The sequence below is a fragment of the Parasteatoda tepidariorum genome, chromosome 4 (assembly GCF_043381705.1).
Source record: "Parasteatoda tepidariorum isolate YZ-2023 chromosome 4, CAS_Ptep_4.0, whole genome shotgun sequence".
In the NCBI taxonomy this organism is placed as follows: Eukaryota; Metazoa; Arthropoda; class Arachnida; order Araneae; family Theridiidae; genus Parasteatoda; species Parasteatoda tepidariorum.
The window spans coordinates 57,460,084-57,473,709 of NC_092207.1; the positions used below are offsets into that span (position 1 = coordinate 57,460,084).

Consider the following 13,626-nt stretch of genomic DNA (forward strand, 5'->3'; position numbering starts at 1 on the left):
GTAGCAGATTTATTTCACATGAATCTGCGTGGTACTAAAAATCAAAATGTTAATCACTGCTTACAATATAGAAATGTGCAAATTTGTTCGAAATTATTTTTTTCCAACCGCTTATTTCAAAATTTTGTTATAGTGCTTTAAATTTTTTTATATAAATTTTATAGCGAAAATGTTCGAAAAATAGTAATATTCGACTTAGTATTATTCGTTTTATTTGTCTAGAAGATATGGTAAATATCTGGTTTTTATATGGAAATATAAACAAAAATATTCAAATAAGTTAAATTGAAATAGAATGAATGGAATAAAGAGTTTAATTATGATATGAATGACTTATCAAATTGATAAACTTCACAAACATATATGGATATTATAAATGAATAAATTATTCATGGTCCAATGATTCGAAAATTTTGTCATTATTGTGTTGACACATTATAGTGGAGAAATATGTTTTGAATAAATACAATTAGAAGTCCATCAAGCACTTTGATATAAAATGTTTAAAAAAAATAGAAAAATAGTATCATAGTTTTGTAAAAATGGTATTCCCATAAAATTGTTTTTTTTCTAAACCAATAAATTGATAACAGTTTAAAAATATATTAATCATAAATATTCAAGAAAGAAATAAGTAATTTAGATGTAGAATGGAAGTATGAAACAACATAGTTGAATAATTGATTGATTTAAAAACTTTAATTTATTTTGAATTCACTTTTTTAAAGATACTCTATTTCTATAAGTGAACATTTACATACTACAATAAAAACGTTGCTTAAAATTTTCGTTAGCAGCATTTAAAAGAAAAAGAATGCTAATTTTTTTAAATTGAATTTTTTTTTTCGTTTGCTAATTACATTTAAATTTACAAATACCGATAAAAACTCTACTTTGTAGATTTTTTTTTCTTTTTCCTGAAGTCAGAGACTTAACACAATTTTGTTTTTTAAATACAGTGATCAATATTAAAAAGAGGAACAATCTGAATAACTTTGGATCCCAATGATTGGATTTTTACGCACTAGGATTTGATCTTAATGGGGTTCGATGGCATAACCTTAAATATGTAAATTAGCTCAGACGATCAGTTACCGTATTCAACACAAAAACGTACTTTCTCTGAATAGACTTGTCTTTTTATCGGTTAAATTGTGCTTTGATTTTTTTTAAAAAAAAAAAGAAAAAAAAGAACAGATTTTAAACATACTGTGAAAAATATGTTCTGAATAGTTTAGTCAGTAGAACGGTTGAAAGTTTGCACGCATTTATTTTAATTTTGCTTCGTATATAATTCGATATATCTCACAATTAAAAATATTTTTTGCAGAAATTTCCTTATTTACAGATAATTTCAAGTAAAAAATGATATTTAATAACTATTTATTATATTTTAGTATTGTATTTCGTAATGGTCGAAACAATTTTTAATTGCAAAGTATACAAATTTAACATCATTTTGAGCTATGCAAATTTAAATCCCGAAATACAAAATTTGAGCGAATCAGTCAAATAGTTTCTGAGTAATAAAATTTCATAGAAATCTAATTTTCGAATATTTATATATATATACACATATAATACAATAAATTCCGTGACATTTGTTGTGTACACGTATTGGTATATATTCCGTATGTACAAATTGTATCAAGTACTTAAATCTCACTTGATGAGACTAAAAAAATAACTTTTTTCCTTCTATTACTATAAAGTGTGAGAAAGTTGTTTTCAGAAATAAAAAAGTGGCTCCACAGTTTTTAAAATCAAATATTCTTTTAATTCGAGGGCTGCCTCTAAAATTAATAAAATAATGTGAAAGATACATATTTTCTAGGAAGAAAAAAAAATGAAAAAGCAAGACACGAGCTGTGTTGGATTCAGTAAAAGCACATCAGGAATAATTAAGCTTAAATTATATAATAATCTAACTTATTCTTTCCAAATCGATCTACACAATCGATATACCAAATCGATATGAGAGATATTGTTATTATGTTCTCACTTGCGATTCACACTGGATCATAATATTTTAACCTTTATTTTACTGACATGTATTGTTATTGCTGCTTATTCTAACGTTAGCCAGCTCCATCAGTCCGTATACGCTTAGAAAATTCAAAACTAGATGTAGCCTGTGTCTCAAATCTTCCCTCTCAAGTTAGAAGCAGGAAGGGCGATAATTGGATGCATTAAAATGTATTAAAAAGTCTTATTAATTAAAAATCTGCGACCCAGTGAAGACGAACGGTTTCATTGATTGGGCTAACGGCACATACTTTTGTAACATATTGTATTGTTTTTGTTTTATATTTGTAAAAAGTACTGAATATTTTCAAATAATAGCAACTATGTCTAGGTATGCGTAATATGGAAGATAATAATTACACTGAATGTACTAAGCTACAGATATGTCAAATTTAACCCCGAAAATTCGTATTTAAATGATAGCAACTTTTTTCCTGTAAATTGACCCCTTGTCAGAAATAAAATAAAATAAAGGAAGAACACACACAAAGGGGGACGAATAATTACATGAGTGAGGGAAAAACAAAATCACTTTAGATTCTGTTGAATCACCAGTGAGGAAAGGGGAATGAATTTTCATTAAAATTAGTTTGTTAGAAAAAACTTAGCCGTCATAACTTTAATTCGACTTCTCTCTAGTTCCTGCTGCAATCGAACACGTTTCGTGTTGCAAGCAGAGAAAAAAATTCTGGTAAAATTAGCACGCTGTATGTTAAAAAGATTTTTCATAAAAAAAACATAATTCTGGTAATGAAATTAAAATAAATGGCATTTAAACCACTCTTGTAATATTTTCCTTTCATATGGTAGCGGTTTACCGGAATTTCTAATTTTCAAAATTATAGTTCTTACTATCACACATTTCGAAAAAATTCAAAACTGAGAAGAGAAACTTATTAAATGAATTTCATACCATGTTCAAAGGTATCTAATAAAATTACCAAATTTCAACTCGTAATATAACACATTATTTTATAGTTATTTTTACCTAAATCATTACCAAAGCATTTCGGCAAAAATTACCGACCTATCTGGTGTACCTATAGAGCCAAAAACACAGTAAATTTTACCGCATTCTTGCAGTTTTGACCATACTTTTTCTTTGTGCAATTCCGTCTTACTGAGCAATAATTCGTTTCATTTCGATTGCGCTTTTCATAGCTTAATGCTAATTTCCTGTCTTTAATAAGTGCAATTTTTTTACTTTACTTTTGACAAGGATTTTAAAGGTGTATCTGATTAATGTGGTCCATAGAGAATACTCCGTATAATTTATTTTTGCTTTTAAAGTTGTTACTGGCATAATATAGCAAATAAAGCAAAACACAACTTTTTGGAGGGATTTAGACGAATTAGAATGCTCCGTAATTTTGAGAGTAGTCCCTTATTTGCTTTGACCTGACTTATATTCTTTTTTATTATTTTTATACATTTAAAATACATTTCGTAATTGCGATCATCTTAATTTCGTAATTATTATTATCTTAATTTTGTAAATATTGTTAAGATTTTCGAAACTATTGTAAATTATATTTAATTGCATTTCGTTCGGAAATGGGAAATTTTTAAATTTCGTACTTTTTTTACACCAATAAACTGTTTTTTCATGCTTCTAAAGCTAATTTTTTATGGCAATAAATAATCCGAAATAGCATTAAGAGCATTATTACTAATATTTTGCAGTATTGCGAAATTCTGAGTAGCAAACTATAATTTTTAGAGTAATAATAGCTTTTATGCCTACGAAAAACCATGAAAAATAAACTTTAAAGACATAGGAATATAACTTTTTTTTAATGTGAAAGATATTCTTAATTCTCGTTAAGTCTTGATATACAGTAAAAATCTTTTATTTTAACCCAAAAAAGGTATGAAAAATTAAAAAAACTTTTTTTCCGTGTCTTGATTTCGAACTGCCGTTTACAAATAAGCGTTAGTCGTTTTTAACTTATTAATGATATGCTAAATTTTATAATTGCTAATTTCATGCTAATAACTTCTGCAAATTATGAAATATGATGAAAATTAAAACTTTTAAAATAATAAATGGACATGAATAAGCAATTTTTAGGAATGAGACAATTTATTGTACAGAAAATTAAAATTTATTAGTACAATTTATTGTACAGAAAATTGAACATAAGGGGATTAATTTGGTACATAGTAGTTTGTTCCGAAACCTAGTAGAAAGTAATTTGTGTTATGATTATCAACGCCAACAGAAGAATCCACTGAGGCGACGATGGCATAGTGGCTATAACAGAAAGCTGGGTTTCGGTCCTTATAGAGTTTTCATTTCTAAAATAAAACAACAATTTATTTAATAAACATTTACAATGTCTTCCAAAATATAAAACGAATGAAATTATTTCTTCAACTAAAGTTTTTGAGAGATAAAAACAGCTTATATAATATCTTTGTCTCACTACGAGAAGTCGTGACATGGGTAAAAACTATACTCGAAATTAGTCTTTTTTATTTAGCTGGTTCAAGTTTACTCACTAAATAAAAAAATATTTGCTGATTGAAGTAATTTATTTTCGTATTTTAATAAAAAACTCCATTCAGCCTTTAAAATGAGAGCTTATTTAAATGAGATATTATTTAATAATATAAATTAGATATTATGAGTTTATATTCAAAAATACGAAGAAGTTTAAATAACATTAAAAATCATACTATTAGAATTTTTACTACTGAAGTGGTCTAAAGTGCAAATTTCACATTTTTTAATTCTTGGCAAATAATACGAATGTGACAAAAAAAATTTCGAACAAATTTTTATGTACTAGTTTTCTAAATGCAAAGAAATTATTTACTAACAAACACTTTTCTTTTTCAGCATTCTAAAACTCTATTCGCGTTCTTTTGCAAGTTCGTGTTCTTTTGCAAACCTTCACAAGTGACGTATTTTTCATCATTTTCGATGATCATCTCTCAGAATTTTACCGAATTTAGAATTTCTTATTGCATAAATATAGCCTAGTTTTTCGCAAAAAAAAGCTATGAAAATATTGTTCATTTAAAAAAAAATTATTTTTTAATTTATTATATATTTAATGCAATTAAAAGATGTATGAAATTATGATCAGAAAAGGTTAAGCTAATGCAGAAAATATTTTCTTTTAACGTGTTACGAACTTTTTGCAGTATCTGTTTCAAACAAATATGGCAAAAAAAAATTTTTAAGCATCTTTTTTGACTGACAAAATGAGGGCGCTTTCCTTGAATTTCAATATTAAGTTTGTTGCCCTTAATAATTTTCCCGAATTTTCTGTCGGTTACATTTTTCTACAATTTTACCAACATGCATAAATTTGTATGTATTTTTTAAATAATTCAGATTGAGTGAGCTCTTTTGAAATAACTTAATACTTTTGTGACGAAAACAAAATTTACAAAACAAGAAAAAAGACAAAACTCTTGAAATTTGCGAAATTTTAATAAAATAAATAATAAAGAAGAATTTATTCCAAATTTATGCCGAAGACATGATTCTTCACGGAGGAATAAATTCTGCTAAAATTACTATTGGTAATGTCATTTCTGGTCAAAAAATCAAAACTCTGATATTAAAAAAAAATATATATACGCTATTTAAACCGTTCATATGGTAACGGTTTACCAGAAATTCTGCTTTTAATAATCAAAGATCTTATTACCACACATTTAGTAAAAAAATAAGAAACTAAAAAGTTTATTTAGTCGATAAATAGTTTTTATGCCATACTATAAGTGATCCTGTTAAAATTACCAAATGTTACCACATTTACCGAATTTTACCACATTTTATGTAACCATATTTTATAGTTAATTTTACCAAAATCATTACCGCTTCTTTAAAAATTACTGAGATTTTTGGTGTTCCGATAGAGCCAGGAACACAGTAAATTTTGCTATATTCTGGTAGCTTTAACAAAACTACTTTTTTCTCAGTGGATGAGCTTATGGACATTACTAAAACGGACACTACTGACCTTAGCATGGTTCAAATTTGCTTCAATCGTTATACAGTGTTAAGTTGAACCATGTTTTCTTAACTAGTAAACTTGGTAACAGGATTGCTCAACTTGAACGAAATCGTGGCTCAATTTTGCAGTTGAATCACAAACCAAGAAACCAATTTGAACCATGTTATCTATCTTCGCAAACTTGATTACTCGATTGCTAAACTTGAAGAAAATCATGATTCTATCTAACAACTTATGAAGGTTACAACGAACTCGTTTTTCTGAGAGTTTGTAGAGAGTTCCGAAATATTTCAAAATAGCCATTTATTCAATTAAATAAAATAAGATTCTTTTATCAACTGCATACTTTAGCACAATTTAATATTCAAGCACAACTAAGAATTTGGTTTGCAATTTTTGTTTACAATTTTCTAACATAGGTGTGAAGTATTTAAAAAAGAGGAATAATTTTTCATACAAGGAACCATGAGCATAAGAGCTGCAACACCAGCAGCAATGAGATATTGGAAGAATCTCATGTTTGGTTGAGGTTTTCTTTTCACAAAATGTTAACTTACTCTATATATAACGATTTCTAGAGAAGTGTGATTCATATGGCACGTTCATCTCAATTTATATTCGATATAATCCTTAACTATTACTTAACCACATGACACAAAAATGGAAAATTGACACATAACTACTCCTTGCAGATATAGTTTGCATATCGGTGCTTGCTCATAAGACTTCAACATTCATTTTAATCCTTTCATAATACTTTTAACTTACCATTTTTACTTCAATGTTTGTTCAGTTAATTTCAACCCTGGTTTGATCGTGAATTCAAGAAAAAGGGATAAATGTTATATTACCAGTTTCTGAAATAATTAAAAAAAGCTTTTATATTACAGGTCTTAAAATCGAGTTATGTCTTCTTAAAATGCAGCAAGAGAAAAAGAACTTAATATGAAACTACGAAGTATGAGTCAAATGATAGTCGCAAAAAATGCGCAATTATTTTATGGAATTCTTAAATTTGAAAGTAACGCGAGTCAAAAATCGTAAATTTTATGGAAAATATTTTTGAAATTTATATTTGAGTATTCTGTATTTGATTAAAAATCAGATAATGTGAGAAGAAAATAGAAGGAAATGCGCATCCACTTTTTAAATATTTAGTTGATACACAAAAATGAAACTCTGAATCTTATGAATTAAATTGTAAAATGATTTATTAATATAAAAGGTTGATATCATATATCTTAGCTAATTAATAATTAAATAATGCATTAAAAAAATAATTATGACAGTGAAATAAATAAGTGATACATAAAATTGTGCCTCTATAATAATAAAATGAAGAGTTTGTATGTGTGCATGTCTCTAATAACTTCAAAAACATTTAGTCTGTCAACCTGAATTTTAGACAGTGGGTAAAAGGAGCAATTTGTACCCTCAAATCCTGGAAACCGATTAAAACTTTTAATTAGATCATTCAGGTGATAAATTTAAAAAAATGGAAATTTCTCATTGGTTTAGAGCTAGCGCCAGTGATATAAATGAAACTGCAGACGATTTTAAACATATCATCAGTGAATTATTTTTGCTTATAGCTCTCATATAAAAAAAAGAGTTCTTTGCATGTTCTTAGATACATAAAAAAATTTTTCGTTGCATCAGATAAACTCAATGATCAACTCGAACGTTGTAGCATAGACGTACTATGTCACCAAATTAATATTCTTTAAGTAATATGAAACATGACTTCTTCAACGGTTTCTTATATATAATTATGCTTTTAAAACGTAATTTCTATGAAACTTGATAATTTAAAGTTAAAAATATATATATATATATTCTGTACTTAAAAGCAATGTGAATGAGAAGATATTACTAAATCGTTTTGGAGAAAAGTAAAGCATCTCCATACTATTATTGTCGTCAATGAAGCTTGAATTATTTTGGTGTAAAGGTACTTTTTTTTCTTTTTCTTTCCTCCAGGCCCTGAGCATGTACCTAGGTTATGAAAACCCTTAGGTGTAAAGGTACTAATTGAATTATAAAAAAATTTATCCTTAAGAGAAAAATCAATGAAGAAATGATAATAATTTCTATTTTGATGTAATAGTAAATCGCCATAATTTATTTCGTAGTAAATCACCATAATATTATTGCTGCCCATGGAGCTAAATTAATTTTGGTAATTGTTACTAAATGAAGTAGTAAAAATTTAACATTTACTAAAAAGGTAATTAATGAGGAAATAGTTCTTATTTATTTCGAAGAAAAATAAAAAAAAACTCACCCTACTATTATTGAAGCTAGTGATGATTAAATAGTTTTGGGAATAGGTACTAACTAAAATAAAATTGTAAGCTCCATACCGAAAGGCAAAATTATTGGGAAAATAGTTCAAATTTGTTTTGGTTAAATGTAAAAAATTGCCATGCTATTATTAGCGCCTATAATGTTTAATTAATTTTGGTAATAGGTAGTAATTGAAATAAAAGTAAGTTATGCTCCGAAAGTTGAAATTAATGAACAATTGTTACTAATTCGTACAGGAGAAACATAAAAATCTTTATCTTTATACTATTTCTGACACCAATGGTGCTTAATTAATTCTGGTAATGGGCACTTTTGGTATTATGGTAATTGGCGCGATTTTAATCAATACCAAATTCACTAATGTAGTTAAAATTAGTGTAAATGGTATCTACTAAAACTGCATTAATACTGTTCAGTTTTAATATATGTAAGTCGGAAAGAAATAATTTACGGGCCTTCAAAAGAGATAAGTGCCAGAGAAAATTGCTTAGTAGTAGTAAATTTTGACCATCATGACTTGACCTCGAACAACAATATCATTCCAAAAGATACTGAATATTGCTAATCATTATTTTGATGCAATAAACTACCAAAAACACATTTTGCTGAATCTAATAACGAAAAGCCTCCATTAACAAAAAAAATTCATAATAAATTTTAAAAAATTAGAATTATTTTAGCTTTATTAATTGTGTCGGTATTTGCCTTTCAGTTTTGTGCATGATTTCGTGGTGTTGTTCAGTACAGATTTATTGGTAGCTTAATTTCTTCACATAGTACAACGAATAGGTATTCAGCTAGTTTTTTTTTATGAAAATTTAAACAGAAGGTTCGTGAATTTGCTCTTTAAACAGCGTTTACATTTGAACGAGTGAAAAAGAGAAACTATTTGTTTTATTTGAGTAAATTTTTTATATTTCTTATATGATGAATTTTGAACCATTTTTCAAAATACTTTTTTAAATAATAAATATTAATTATTCTGTGTCACATATATTCTAAAAATGTATTTTCGTTTACTTTTTGATGAATATTTATAATATAATAATTTTTTCCAGCATGTTAAAATAAATTTTAAAATCCCTATTCTATCTTTAATTAAGCTATTCACGAAATTAATTTAGTTAATAAATTAAGTTTTTATTTTCGATGTAAACACTATCAAAGTAACGGAACTTTTTGTTTTGGATTTTAATGTTCTTTTTAAAAATTCTTCAACCAGAGTTAGAAAATTCAAAAACTTCGATCTATATCGTGTTTAAGTATATGATGGTAATTTTTAGATGAAGTGTGTAATAAAATGTAACTGTTTGCATAAAATTAATAATTTCGCTATTTTTGTTTTTATATATCGAGTTAAAAGCGTCACATGACAGTACCATTCAAAAAATATTTCGGAGAAATCATAAAAAAAGTGCAAAAACAAAATTTGATGCTCACGCGCTTTTAATTATTCACTTAAGTAAACTTGTATGTTCCAAACGTTAAGATTTATAATTTTGAGTTAAAATTTATAAATTTTAAGGACTACTTGCAGTTCAAATTATATATTTTCAATATAAATTAATAGGTTAACCAGTTTTTAAAGACTTCCCGAACTTTTAAACAAAACTCCAAAAAAAAGTAATATCTAAATCTAAATCTTATCTAAATCTAAACAACATCTAAATATGAATCTAAAATCAACAACTAAATCTAAATCTTCTTAAAAGCTGCCCTTGTAGTGCTTCAAATGACCAGTTTTCAATCAAATATTTTTGCATGAGTATTTTCCAAATCAATTGATATATTGTACTAAACTTCAAGTGATATAATATGGCACGTAATGCAATTGATATCATTCACATTTGATTAATTATAGTTCAGTAAATTCGTCCGCAAATATGCAAAAATGAAAAAATCTCAAAACTTATGAAATAACAAATGAACTAGAATAAGAAATTTTTAGGAAAGAAGCATTTTATTGTACGGAAAATTTATTGTACAGAAAATAGAACATAGAGTGGATCAATTTGGTACATAACGGTTTGTTCCGAAACCTAGTAGAAAGTTATTTGTTTTTTGATAATCAACGCCACCAGAAGAATCCACTGAAGCAACGATGGCATAGTGGCTGTAGCAGAAAGCTGGGTTTCGGTCCTTATAGAGTTTTCATTTCTAAAATCAAACAACAATTTATTTAACAAACATTTACAAAGCCTCTAAAAATATAAAACGAATCAAATTATTTCTGCAACTAAAGTTTTTAAAAGATGAAAACAACTTATATAATATCTTTATCTCACTACAAGAAGTCATGATATGGGTCAAAACTATACTCGAAATTAATCTTTTTTATTTAGCTAGCTCAAATTTATTCATTAAATAAAAAAATATTTGCTGATTGAAGTAATTTATTTTCGTATTTTAATAAAAAACTCCATTCAGCCTTTAAAATGAGAGTTTATTTAAATGAGATATTATTTAGAAATATAAATTAGATATTGTGACTTTATATTCAAAAATACGAAGAAGTTTAAATAACATTAAAAATCATACTATTAGAGTTTTTACAACTAAAATGGTCTAAAGTGCAAATTTCATATTTTTTAATTCTTGGCAAATAGTACGAATGTGACAAAGAAAAATTTCGAAAAAATTATTTTGAAATTGTTCTCTAAATGCAAAGAAATTAATTACTAGCAAACACTTTTCTTTTTTAGCATTCTGAAACTCCATTCAAAGTTCGTGTTCGCTTGCAATCCTTCACAATTGATGTATTTTTCATCATTTTCTATGATCATCTCTCAAAATTTTAACAGAATTTATGTTTTCTTATTGCATAAAAATAGCCTAGTTTTTTGTAAAAAAAAAAAAAAAAAAAAAAACGNAAAAAAAAAAAAAAAAAAAAAAAAAAAAAAAAAAAAAAAAAAAAAAAAAAAAAAGAAATACGAGAACAGTGATTATTTTATTTAGTGATCATTCAAATAGTTTCTATGCCATACTATAAGTGATCCTGTTAAAATTACCAAATGCTACCACATTTACCAAATTTTACCACATTTTATGTAACCATATTTTATAGTTAATTTTACCAAAATCATTACCGCTTCTTTAAAAATTACTGAGCTTTTTGATGTTCCAATAGAGCCAGGAACACTGTAAATTTTACTATATTCTGGTAGTTTTAACAAAAATACTTTTTTTCTCGGTGGGTGAGCTTATGGACATTACTAAAACGCTACCTTACGCTGAAAGAAATGTCGGAGCATGTTAAACCCTAGCATGGTTCAAATTTGCTTCAATCTTTATACAGTGTTAATTTGAATCATGCTATCTTTTCCTGTAAACTTGGTAACAAGATTGCTCAACTTGAACGGAATCATGGCTCAATTTTACAATTGAATCATGAATAAGGAAACCAATTTGAACCATGCTATCTAACTTCGCAAACTTGATTACTCGATTGTTTAACTTGAAGGAAATCATGATTTAATTTAACAACTTACGAACTCGTTTTTCTGAGAGTTTAAAAAACATCAATCACTTAAATATCAGTCTTAAAATCGATCAACTCAAGTTTGATTAATAATAATTTTTTTCAGTGGCAGTTAATTACTTACAAGCTTTTTCTGTTGCAGCAACTGTTGTTGTATCTACAAACGAAAACAGAAGTTGAAAATTTAAAAAATGTTTTTAAGCATGGTGTAAAACATTAAGCCTTTCCCGTTAATAAAATTAACTTTGATTCAAAATATATGAAATATATTCCATTAGTTGCTTTTAGTATTAAAGTATTTTTTAAACAGTTTTAGTATGAGTCGTATACAGTTAAAACTTCAACGAAATTTAATATAATTTTACATTTATATCACTTAAAATACCATTTCTGTTAATAAGTATGAAAATTTTGATTTATATTTAAAACATGAATTAAGTTGGAGGAAAATGTAACTTTAAGAAAGATATTTACTGATAGTTAACGAATAATATGCCAATCCCATTAATCCGAGTTTATTTGGTGTTAATTGCTTTACTTGCATTGAGTTTGTAATCATTGTTTCAAATCAATATAACTTATCAATAATTTTTTATTTATAATTTCAAATTATTTTGAAAAAGTTTTTTATTTCTTTTTATGGTTATATGGAATTATATCAAAGGATTATTTTAAAATAAGGGTTAAAGTTAAGAATGGTAATAAAAAATATTTATATTGATAATTCATAGAATAAAAATTCATTCAGTGTATCTGCACCTGAAATGTAAAAGAATAGTGCGATAATTCTATTATTTTAATGGAATTTAAAAAAAATAAATGTTTTAAAGTATAATATACTTTTCTGTACTTAGATTTTTTAAAACATCTGGTGAAATTATAAAATATAAATGGATCAATTACCTGCTGCAGCTATAAAGAAAGGAAATTTAAATTAGTAATTAGTATTGTGTCACTTTATTTTGAATTAAAAAGCAAGTTATTTTCCTTAAAAATATCATTAGCTAAGAAAAGAAGTAGTTAATACCCTAATATATATATATATATCTATATATATATATATATACAGAGAGATTGTAATATTTACAAGTTTGAATGTGTATCAACAAAATCTTACTTGAATCATCGGCAATTACAGCAGCTGTAAAAAAGGGAAGAAATAAATAATTAATACATTTAGCAGTTATTACACTACTTACATATATATTTTTAATATAGTTTGAAAATACATTACGGAAATGCAAGAAAAAAAACGCAAAATTTTCTTTTCAAAAAACTATCTATCCCGTATTTCAAAAACTACTTATCCCGTAACTAAATATTTCCTTCTTTTCTCGTAGAAATAAAAAATATTAGTTTATTTGCTGATTAAGTAAATAATTCCTTTTTTAATGTGAAGTATATAAACTTTTAAAGAAAAAGTTTAGATGCCATACTTTACCAGTTAACATAGTAAATTATTATTAGTTAGCTATTATCGATTAAAGCCGTTAGAAAAGTCTCCTATTTACAATTATTGTTTAAATGTTACTCTGTTTTAACTCGTACTGAACTCGTTTAAATATTGCATTTGGGATAATTCTATGTAAAAGTGAAGTAATATTTGTATCCACATAAAACAACATACGTGTCTGCATATTCATTAGAACAAATTTTATATTAAGTATGATACTTTTGAAAATTTGAAATAAAACTGTTAAAATAAATTGTTTAACTTAAAATTGTACATCCATCAGTAAATCATATTGCGTGCAATAAATTTAGTGACATTCATACTATTTTCTCAAATGTCAAATTCGCAGGAACTATTCGTCCGATTTCTCTAAAATTTTGTATTTTGCCATG

The 13,626-nt window shown here is 26.1% G+C and overlaps 1 long non-coding RNA gene across 1 annotated transcript; it reads right to left on the minus strand.

Moving 5' to 3' along the window:
• Positions 1 to 10,244: 10,244 nt before the first annotated feature.
• Positions 10,245 to 12,796, minus strand: LOC122272410 (uncharacterized). Its single transcript, XR_011636594.1, has 2 exons — positions 11,906 to 12,796; positions 10,245 to 10,460 (listed from the first exon to the last, which is right to left on the minus strand). It is a non-coding gene; the product is annotated as an uncharacterized lncRNA (long non-coding RNA).
• Positions 12,797 to 13,626: the final 830 nt, after the last annotated feature.